This window comes from Salmo trutta, chromosome 16 (assembly GCF_901001165.1).
Source record: "Salmo trutta chromosome 16, fSalTru1.1, whole genome shotgun sequence".
Classification (NCBI taxonomy): Eukaryota; Metazoa; Chordata; class Actinopteri; order Salmoniformes; family Salmonidae; genus Salmo; species Salmo trutta.
Window position 1 is genome coordinate 28,431,465 of NC_042972.1, and position 9,917 is coordinate 28,441,381.

The 9,917-nt window shown below is 41.2% G+C and overlaps 1 non-coding gene across 1 annotated transcript; it reads left to right on the forward strand.

Moving 5' to 3' along the window:
* The first annotated feature begins 4,899 nt into the window (after window positions 1-4,899).
* On the forward strand, window positions 4,900-4,989 carry trnar-ucu (transfer RNA arginine (anticodon UCU)). The gene is given in 2 exon segments: window positions 4,900-4,936; window positions 4,954-4,989. It is a non-coding gene; the product is annotated as a tRNA-Arg (tRNA).
* Window positions 4,990-9,917: the final 4,928 nt, after the last annotated feature.

Consider the following 9,917-nt stretch of genomic DNA (forward strand, 5'->3'; position numbering starts at 1 on the left):
GCAGAGAATCCCAGTGGGAAGAGGGGAGGTCCTTCACAGTTTTATTTGAGACGACTATACAACCATCAAGATTAATTGGATGGCTGCAAACTTTCTACTTTTAAACTCGGACAAAACAGAGATGCTTGTTCTAGGTCCCAAGAAACAAAGAGATCTTCTGTTAAATCTGACAATTAATCTTGATGGTTGTATAGTCGTCTCAAATAAAACTGTGAAGGACCTCGGCGTTACTCTGGACCCTGATCTCTCTTTTGAAGAACATATCATTACTGTTTCAAGGGCAGCTTTTTTCCATCTACGTAACATTGCAAAAATCAGAAACTTTCTGTCCACAAATGATGCAGAAAAATGTATCCATGCTTTTGTTACTTCTAGGTTGGACTACTGCAATTCTCTACTTTCCGGCTACCCGGATGAAGCACTAAATAAACTTCAGTTAGTGCTAAATACGGCTGCTAGAATCCTGACTAGAACCAAAAAATTTGATCATATTACTCCAGTGCTAGCCTCCCTACACTGGCTTCCTGTTAAGGCAAGGGCTGATTTCAAGGTTTTACTGCTAACCTACAAAGCATTACATGGGCTTGCTCCTACCTATCTTTCCGATTTGGTCCTGCCGTACATATGTAACCGATGTGAAATGGCTAGTTAGTTAGTGGTGGTACGCGCTAATAGCATTTCAATCAGTGACGTCACTCGCTCTGAGACTTGAAGTAGGGTTTCCCCTTGCGTTGCAAGGGCCGCGGCTTTTGTGGCGCGATGGGTAACGATGCTTCGTGGGGTGTCAGTTGTTGATGTGTGCAAGGGTCCCTGGTTTGAGCCCGGGTTGGGGCGAAGAGAGGGACGGAACCTACACTGTTACATTGATGCTGTTGACCCGGATTATTGGTTGCTGCGGAAAAGGAGGAGGTCAAAGGGGGGGTGAGTGTAACCGATGTGAAATGGCTAGTTAGTTAGCGGTGGTGCGCGCTAATAGCGTTTCAATCAGTGACGTCACTCGCTCTGAGACTTGAAGTAGGGTTTCCCCTTGCGTTGCAAGGGCCGTGGCTTTTGTGGCGCGATGGGTAACGATGCTTCGTGGGGTGTCAGTTGTTGATGTGTGCAAGGGTCCCTGGTTCGAGCCTGACACCCCACAACTGACACCCCACAAAGCATCATTACCCATCGCGCCACAAAAGCCACGGCCCTTGCAACGCAAGGGGAAACCCTATTTCAAGTCTCAGAGCGAGTGACGTCACCGATTGAAACGCTATTAGCGCGCACCACCGCTAACTAACTAGCCATTTCACATCGGTTACACATACCTACACGTACGCACCTACACGTACGCTACGGTCACAAGACGCAGGCCTCCTAATTGTCCCTAGAATTTCTAAGCAAACAGCTGGAGGCAGGGCTTTCTCCTATAGAGCTCCATTTTTATGGAATGGTCTGCCTACCGATGTGAGAGATGCAGACTTGGTCTCAACCTTTAAGTCTTTACTGAAGACTCATCTCTTCAGTGGGTCCTATGATTGAGTGCAGTCTGGCCCAGGAGTGTGAAGGTGAACGGAAAGGCTCTGGAGCAACGAACCGCCCTTGCTGTCTCTGCCTGGCCGGTTCCCATCTCTCCACTGGGATTCTCTGCCTCTAACCCTATTACAGGGGCTGAGTCACTGGCTTATTGGTGTTCTTCCATGCTGTCCCTAGGAGGGGTGCGTCACTTGAGTGGGTTGAGTCACTGATGTGGTCTTCCTGTCTGGGTTGGCGCCCCCCCCCCCCTTGGATTGTGCCGTGGCAGAGATCTTTGTGGGCTATACTCGGCCTTGTCTCAGGATGGTAAGTTGATGGTTGAAGATATCCCTCTAGTGGTGTGGGGGCTGTGCTTTGGCAAAGTGGGTGGGGTTATATCCTTTCTGTTTGGCCCTGTCCGGGGGTATCGTCGGATGGGGCCACAGTGTCTCCTGACCCCTCCTGTCTCAGCCTCCAGTATTTATGCTGCAGTAGTTTATGTGTCGGGGGGCTAGGGTCAGTCTGTTATATCTGGAGTATTTATCCTGTCTTATCCGGTGTCCTGTGTGAATTTAAGTATGCTCTCTCTAATTCTCTCTTTCTTTCTTTCTCTCTCTCGGAGGTCCTGAGCCCTAGGACCATGCCTCAGGACTACCTGACATGATGACTCCTTGCTGTCCCCAGTCCACCTGGCCGTGCTGCTGCTCCAGTTTCAACTGTTCTGCCTGCGGCTATGGAACCCTGACCAGTTCACCGGACGTGCTACCTGTCTCAGACCTGCTGTTTTCAACTCTCTAGAGACAGCAAGAGCGGTAGAGATACTCTCAATGATCGGCTATGAAAATCCAACTGACATTTACTCTTGAGGTGCTGACTTGTTGCACCCTCGACAACTGTGATTATTATTATTTGACTATGCTGGTCATTTATGAACATTTGAACATCTTGGCCATGTTCTGTTAAAATCTCCACCCGGCACAGCCAGAAGAGGACTGGCCACCCCTCATAGCCTGGTTCCTCTCTAGGTTTCTTCCTAGGTTTTGGCCTTTCTAGGGAGTTTTTCCTAGCCACCGTGCTTCTACACCTGCATTGCTTGCTGTTTGGGGTTTTAGGCTGGGTTTCTGTACAGCACTTTGAGATATCAGCTGATGTAAGAAGGGCTATATAAATTGATTTGATTTGATGATTACGTTTTCGATGGGATCATGATATTACATTTATAGATTAAGCCCTTTCTCTAAAACTGGGATAAACAAGATGTAACTCCTGTGGTGTTTAGGCCTACCAAATGAACCCTTCTACAAGTTCAAAGCCTGACGAAAGTGAGTGGTTTGACAAAAATAGACAGGTTTCATATTAAAACGTTATGGAGGATGATATATGTTGGCAGAAGCCCAATGCTTTTCTACTTTCATATTTTCAAAGTAAGGAAAAGAAAGCATAAGAAACACAATTCTAGGCTAAATACAGCAGCTATGTCAAGACCATGTCGGCCAGTATGTTCATTTTTGCTTAAAAAAAAATCCTGGTGAATTCGCTACAATTATTAATTCGTAGTTGCATAACCTCGACTGATGAACGATATCCTTGTCCTGGAAAGTGCATGGGACTTTTAAGTAAAGGGTTGAATTGATTCAAAGGTTGTGGGCTCGAGTGCCATCAGAGTTTAGGTTTTGACCTGTTGATAGTAAAACATGAGTGGCCATGCACACCAGTGTCGAAGGAAGGATGAAGAAAAGAACCTCATACCTACTGTAAAATATGGTGGTGGATCTTTGTTGTTTAATGGCTGTTTTGCTTCCACTGGTCCTGGGGCCTTTGTTAAGGTCAACAGAATCATGAATTCTACCAAGTACCAGGTTATTTTAGCCAAAAACCCGGTTGCCTCTGTCAGGAAGCTGAAACTTGGCCGCAAGTGGATCTTCCAGCAAGACAATAACCCAAAGCACACATCCAACTCCACAAAGAAATGGTTAATTTACCACAAAATAAACATTTTGCAATGGCCATATCAGTCTCTGGACTTGAACCCCACTGAAAACCTGTGGTTTGAATTGAAGAGGGCAGTCCATAAGCACAGACCAAAGGATATCAAGCATCTGGAAAGATTTTGAATGGAGGAATGGCCCACCAATGTGTTCTCCAATCAAATAAAACATTTTAGAAAAAGGTTCAGTGCCGTTATCTTTGCAGGGGGAGGGTGCCGGAGTATTGAAAACAGGGGTGGCAATCATTTTAACACATTTTTTATATTTTTTTTAAAACTTGTTAAATCAAATCTCTTTCTCTGAGCAATTGTATTAATGTAAAATAATAATAGCATTTTTTTCCCACACAATATAGCTCAATATTTGAATTATTAATTTCATAGTCTTTTTTGCTCATCTTTATCAAGGGTGCCAATAATTTTCACCTGACCGTATGTAGCCTAGGTATGCATACAAGTTGTAAGAAAGTGTTAGCACAGGTGAGAGGAGAGCATACGGTTCTTTCCGCCTCACTAGAACAACATGGAATACACGTCTCTGCATCCTTTCTACGGTAATCTTTTGCAGGGAAACTATGTATGTTATATCATGCAATAAATGTGAACCTCACTCAACCAAATATCTATCTACTTTTACTCTGATAAGCCAATTTTATGTGGAAGCGTCATCAGTGGCGTTCCACAGCTCTGTTCTCATTGGCTAATTCATGGTAACGTCTTGGTAGCCGTACCGTCTCTGATTGGTTGGTGAGGGCAATTCTTCGTAACTTCTTGGTAGGAACAGGGATATGATTGGTTTTCGCTACCAGAAATTTCCTCGAATATTGTCCCAAACCGCCAGTACAATATTGTAACGAAAGACCATCAAATTCCTAATATGTAAGAGATGGTACTGTGACTGTGCTGGAGTGATGTAACGGTTGTGTTGAGTTTATGATGGGCCTATGTTTATTTTATTAATTTTTTTACCTTTGTTTAACCAGGTAGGCAAGTTGAGAACAAGTTCTCATTTACAACTGCGACCTGGCCAAGATAAAGCAAGCAGTTCGACATATACAATAACACAGAGTTACACATGGAATAAAACAAACATACAGTCAATAATACAGTACAAAAAACAAGTCTATATACAATGTGAGCAAATGAGGTGAGATAAGGGAGGTTAAGGCAATAAAAAGGCCACGGTGGCGAAGTAAATACAATATATCAATTAAAAAACACTGGAATTGTAGATTTGCAGTAGGTGAAATGTAGCGTAATAATAGATGACCAAAAAAACTAGAGTTATTGTAGGCCACAGCTTGGGTCATCTATTTTGAAACCCCCAAAATAAAAGCGTTTGATGGATGACGTGTAGATAAAAAGATGGACATGTTTCAAGGCCGAGGGTCGTATTTGAAACTGCTTCCCAAAACGTCAGCGGCTCCGTGGCGCAATGGATAGCGCATTGGACTTCTAGGTTAAAGATCGTGGCGATTCAAAGGTTGTGGGTTCGAGTCCCACCGGAGTCGAATTTTTTTACCTGTGAAACATGAGTATAGAATGACAATGAAACATGAGCATTTGCGAATACGCAAAATGTGCTTAACCTCAACTATAATAATAGCTCGACTATTCATCTCCATTGATAAGCCGAAAGGCCTATCTACACACACCGTAGCATAATCTTTCGCTGAAATTCAAGGAAGATTCACAGAAAGTTGTTTACTTTTATTTACATCAGATATCGGGTAGCTGTCATAGTCAATAACCAAATAGGCGATCCTTTACTATGCATACAATCTTGAAACATGTTAAAATACTGTGCTGGCAAAAGTTCTTTGCGAACTGCTTGTTGCTCTCGACGTGCTCGTTCAGGATTACGCAGCCTGAAAGCCTGCGTAACAGTGCACGTGGCGTAGTGGGTGTGGACTCGGAGTTGGCGGCTGGTGCTGGAAAAGGCTTCCAGGCATACAGTGTCGGAACAGAGAACTGCAACGAAAACCCATCAGTCACCATGAAACATATAACTTTTTTAGTAGGTTGATGGAAAAACACATCATCAACAGAATAATTCCGCTATGAACAGCAGATATTGAACACACGCAATAGTGCCCCAATTTCTGATAGAATCTCCATAAATAGAAAGCATTGGCTGGATAGCCTATATCCCAGTAGGAATTCCCAGTGTAGTTCATCCAGTATTACGTGTAACAGAGGTCTACTACTGAGTAGTATCAATACCAGAACATAAACAGGTATGCCGTCATGTTTTAGCAAATACTGACCACATTGTTCTTGAGGTGACAAGGCAAAACACTTAAATACAGATTAGGGAATTATGCGTTTGAATGCTGCTATTTTATACTGCAGAGACGTTAACTTCTGGCAGGCAGAGAGAAGCTGCATGTTTGCGTTCAATCAGACTGAAAACAATATTTCACTCTCACAAACTTGCAACATCAGCTCGCTCTAGATTGAAGCCTCTCTGCACGCTGGCTGTGGTCTCACAACTAAACATAGGCTATTATATTTTACTAAAATCCGTCCCACTCCATTTAGTATGATATGTTACTTTACATTAGGTAGTATGATATGCTACAATAGGGTAGACAAAGAACGAGAAGAGTTTGAATACCCCAGTATTATGGGCCCTTTGTTTCTGCATAGGCTGTTCAGACGGAAAGAATCATTCATTTTAATTTATCGTCTACATGAATCAGGCATGCAGGCCTGTTATATCTACTATGTTACACAACATTGAGGATAAACTGTAAGGTATCTCTGTTACCTTTATTTTCGGCAGCCTTATGTCATGACCGTCACGTTCAAATAACGGATCTCTCCAAATTGATATTATGAAGTGCCCTCCCTAAACGATAAATAAAAAGTATAGGCCTATACCATCAATGATCTTAATGTAACCGGGTGCTCATTATTCTTCTATTTCGCTAACATCGATTGTTTCAGACCCAAGCTCATGGTTCTGCAAATAGCGGGACCAGCCCTTATACAAAGTGATTTGTCCATTAACAAACTAAAGTTCGAGTCAATTCTTTAAAAGTATATTGGTATGTGTCCCTTCACTTAATGCCAAGGATCACCGGGTGAACTAAGGCTAATAAAATTCATATGAATAATATACCTGTTCATATTAATTACACATTACAACAACATACAATTGTCATGATAATAATATAGTTTAATTTATAGACAAACATTTATTTTAGGAATATGTTAATAATAATAATATTTTTGATTTATCATGTTTTCAATCTTATACAAAAATAAATGACTGTCAAAGTCAGTAAAAAAAAGGGCACGCATCATTGTTAAATGTGCAAGTTCCTATTCTGAGGCGATTCTACAAAATAACAGAACTTATTCAACTTCACGCCAGACAGATTTCAATTTGCAGTATAACCAGTGACAGATAAGTGGAGTTGGAGTGGTTTGTTGGTAATCGATTGAGAGAATTTTTTGAATATTTAGTCAACTGAGTGTTGCCTCTCCAACCCGGTGACCGAGTCAGCCCAAGGCGAGTCAGAGGTTAAAAGGTCGAAGTTGAAATGGGGAGCAAGTTCCATTCACCCAAGGAAAGCAATGTGGTCGAGGAGTAAGTGAAGAGCTGTAAACACCAGTAAACATGCAATTTGATGTTTCTAATTGGAGTTAATTTGCAACGAGTGAAAACACTAAAATAAATCTTTGAAATGGTCTGTAAAACGGTTAATAACATTATCCCCACTTTTTCCTGAATTTAATCTAATTCATTCCGATGTAGCAGAAACCTATGTTCTTACATTTGTATTTTCTTAACATATATTTTTTTTAAACGTGTAGGCTATACTTCAGCGTTCTGATATCGTTGTTTTGCCTTTTAATTGTTTATTTTTCAAGGAATATCTGACAAATCCAGATTCTGAACGTACCAGATGTGATCTCCCCACTCACTACCGTTCTCAATTTTCTCCCTTGTTTCCCCCAAAACATGTCAGCATAATGCGGAAATCAATAGTGACTAGTCAATTGTAGTTTTCCAACATAATCCACATTTTTATGGCCGACATTAACTTGCCAGCAGTCATTTACCGTGTTTAACTTCATTTAAGAGACGGAAAAATATTGCACGGTTGCACAAGTTAATATAGATCTAGTTAATATAGATCTAGTTAATATAGATCTAGTTAATATAGATCTAGTTAATATAGATCTAGCCCAACTTTAAAACATGTTTTGTTGGCTGCACTTAAACCTCGAAAGTAATTCGTTTTGAATTGAATTAGGCTAATTGCTTTTTTCCTTTAACCATGATGCTCACTGACTTCTGTAGCAGAAGGACTGCTGATAAAAGTGATGAAACCTATCGAGAAATTATCGGAAGTGAATTTCAAGACCAGAACTTGCTGTGTCAATTAAATGTAGCCTACTTCTTTGTAGGCAGTTATAGAACTGGCTAAAGATGACGTGTTATTCTTTTTGGCGTGTTGTTAGTTGGATCATTTTTGTTTTTTTGAATGGCCAGTAATTAATTACGTTTTTTAGATGTTAGTCATTATATAGGCTCTGAGATTGTAAGGGGTTGATATGCTAATTTTACCAAATCATATCTCTCAAGTTGCACTAGCCTAATATACTTTATTCTTTTCTCAGTCCTAATATCTCACAGTACCGCCTGTAGGCCTACTCACGTACATGTAGGCGTATTTATTACCAGAACGTCGAGGTCAATAATCAGACAATAATCATCGTATGCCATTCTGCATGCATTTCGATTGCATTGAACTTGTACAGTGTCGAACACATTTTCCATGGGATTTAATTGAAAGGGTTTACCATGTAGCCTATTATCCTGTCCAAGTGTTGTGCCAATAGTTTATCTGGGATATAAAAAAAAAAAAAATAACATTAGTCATTGTGTTAGGCTACACGATAACTAATTTCCCTTGCATAAATAACCAGCACGTGCCACTCTTTCCTGACATTCTTCACGCACGGAAGCTGCTTTAAGACCCTTTTTCAAGATGTTACCCGCAAGACATCTGTAATAGAGAACACATTGGGAATATGAAGGAAACGCCTATATCTTTGTTCTGTTTGAAATTAACATTTCCATTGTATCAAAATGTATTATTAAGGATCGTTTAAATGAATGTTTAACTTCTCGGGCTTAATGAAACCATCATAACCTATCATGAGACCTACATAGATGCTTCACAAACAATTTATAAGAAAAGTGATGATGGGTGATATAATGTATGGCGTCCATACATCTTGTGCTTGGCCAAATGTGGCATAACCGTTTTGACATCCTTTACCTAATGTTACATTTGCTTTTGAGTGCTTTGAAGCTGTACATCCTTATTTAGCCTACATAATGAAATATGTATTCTAATAATTCTTTGCTGACTACCAAAGTTGTTGAAGTGTTCATGTTACTGACCTGTTACTGCGCTCTCTGTTAGCCTACATGGGGATGTTGAGAGTAGCCCAGGGCCCCTATTGACAAAGCGTCTCAGAGTAGGAGTTCTGATCTAGGATCAGGTCCCCCCTCTTATTTATTATGATCTAAAAGGTAAAACTGACCCTAGATCAGCACTTCGAGATGCTTTATGAAAATGTACCCAGCTCGTGGATCTGGGGCATGGGGTGCAGTCATAGCCCACTGAGGTTTGGTATGATGGAGGCAGAGGCAAGTGAGCAACATCACTCAGAGGTGCCCTGATAGATCTTCCAGGGCTCTGATAAATGATACGATTGGCCCGTGCACACAGAGCCATCTCTCTTTCTGAGTCCATCTCTCTCTTCTTTATCTTCTCCTTTTTTCTTTCCCTCTATCACCTGTGCTCTCTTTTTTTCTCTCAATTGTCTCTCCAACTCTTTATTTTATCTCCCCTTTCTTTGCTACCTCAACCTCACTCTTTATCTCTTCCTCCATCCATTTCTTCTGTCCTTTGTGACCTCTCTCTGTCTACTGTAGCTCTGACGATTTTCTCTAAGTTCATTTCTAAAATGGAAGGTCATTTATAGGCGATTGAAGAACATCTTTTTACAACACCAAGCCTTCACATTTTATCACTGTTTAGACAAACATGTTACACTACTTGAAAGCAAGTACCTTTGTCCTCTCTCTTTATATATTTGGGCTCCTGAGTGGCGCCACGGTCTAAGGCACTGCATCTCAGTACTCAAGACATCCCTACAAACCCTGGTTTGATTCCACGCTCTATCACAACCGGCTGTGATTGGGCGGGGCACAATTGGCCCAGCGTCTTCCGGGTTAGTGTTTGGCCAGGTAGGCCATCATTGTAATTAAGATTGTTCTTAACTGACTTGCCTAGTTAAATAAAATAAAAATACCTCTGCCAATTGTTTCTTGAAGACCTTACAATGACCCTTAAACTCTCTTAGAACTGGGTTTAGCCTGTAGTTGGACAACATGGCTCCAAAATGGGATTTC